The sequence below is a fragment of the Orycteropus afer genome, unplaced genomic scaffold (genome assembly GCF_000298275.1).
Source record: "Orycteropus afer afer isolate SDZICR_OR568_19922 unplaced genomic scaffold, OryAfe1.0 scaffold00556, whole genome shotgun sequence".
NCBI classification, from domain to species: domain Eukaryota; kingdom Metazoa; phylum Chordata; class Mammalia; order Tubulidentata; family Orycteropodidae; genus Orycteropus; species Orycteropus afer.
Window position 1 is genome coordinate 353,656 of NW_006922143.1, and position 1,489 is coordinate 355,144.

General features: G+C 39.4%; 1 protein-coding gene across 1 annotated transcript in view; it reads right to left on the reverse strand.

The window, feature by feature from the left end:
* Positions 1 to 1,489, reverse strand: part of CNTNAP2 (contactin associated protein 2) — a gene marked incomplete at its 5' end in the record, with an annotated part of 1,317,366 nt that overhangs the window by 600 nt on the left and 1,315,277 nt on the right. The gene's annotated exons all lie outside the window — the stretch shown is intronic.

Genomic DNA, 1,489 nt, shown 5'->3' on the forward strand with positions numbered 1-1,489 from the left:
TTGAACCGCCAGCCTTCTGGTTAGCAGTCAAGTGCCTTAGGCACTGTGCTAGAGTGTATAAAATGTGCCTGACCTCTTTCACGCAGCATAATGTTTTTGAGATCCATCCATGTCATCACAGACAAGAAGAAAGGACTGGGCTATTTTAGATACTTTGGTTTATGAACTTTCTGATAATTTTTGTTAAGTCATATAACTGAAACTACCACAACTCGTCTGTCAGTTTGTCCTACTGTGGTGGCTGCATATTGGTGTGAGGCTGGAGGCTGTGCCACTGGTATTTCAAATACCAGCAGTGTCACCCATGGTGGAGAAGTTTCAGCAGAGCTTCCAGACTAGGACAGACTGGGAAGAAGGGTGGGGCTATCCACTTCTGAAAATATTGGCCACTGAAAATCTTAGAAGAGTAGTGAAACACTGTCTGATGTATTAATGGAAAACTTTATGACTAGCCATGAAACATTGTCTGATACAGTGCCTGAAGATGAGCCCCTCATGTTGGAAAACACTCAAAATATGACTGGGGAAGAGCTGCCTCCTCAAAGGAGAGTTGACCTTAGTGATGCAGAGGGAGTAAAGCTTTCGGGACCTTCATTTGCTGATGGGGGATGACCCAAAACCAGAAGAAACATCTTCCATTAATAATCAGACCATGGAAGTATGAAGTATGAATCTAGGAAAATTGGAAGTTGTCAAAAATGAAATGCAACACATGAAGATTGATATCCTAAGTGTTAGTGAGCTGAAATGAATTGGTATGGGCATTTTGAATGAGACAACCATATGACTTACTATGCCAGGAGTGACAAACTGAAGAGTAATGGTGTGGCATTCATTGTCACAAAAAATGTTTCAAGATCTATCTTGAAGTACAATGCTATCAGTGATAAGATAATATCCATACATCTACAAAGAAGACCAGTTAATATTACTATCGTTCAAATTTACACACCAACAACTAAAGCCAAACACGAAGAAACTGAAGATTTTTACCAACTTCCGCCCTCTGAAATTGACCAAACATGCAACCATGTTTGTTATTGATTATTACTAGTGATTAGAATGTGAAAGTTGGAAACAAAGAAGAATCATTGGTAGTTGGGAATTATGGTCTTGGTGATAGAAATGACACCGGAGGTCGTATGACAGACTTTTGCAAGACCAATGACTTATTCATTACAAATACCTTTTTTCAACAACATAAGTGGTGGTTATACACATGGACTTTGCCAGATGGAGTACACAGAGATCAGACTGACTATATATGTGGAAAGAGGCAGTGGAGAAGCTTAATATCTTCAGCCAAAACAAGGCCAGCATCTGACTGTGGAACAGACCATCAATTGCTCATATGCAAGTTCAAGTTGAAGCTGAAGACAATTAAAACAAGTCCACAAGAGTCAAAATATGACCTTGATTATATCCCACCTGAATTTAGAGACCATCTGAAGAATAGATTTGAAGCATTGAACACTAATAACCAAAAACC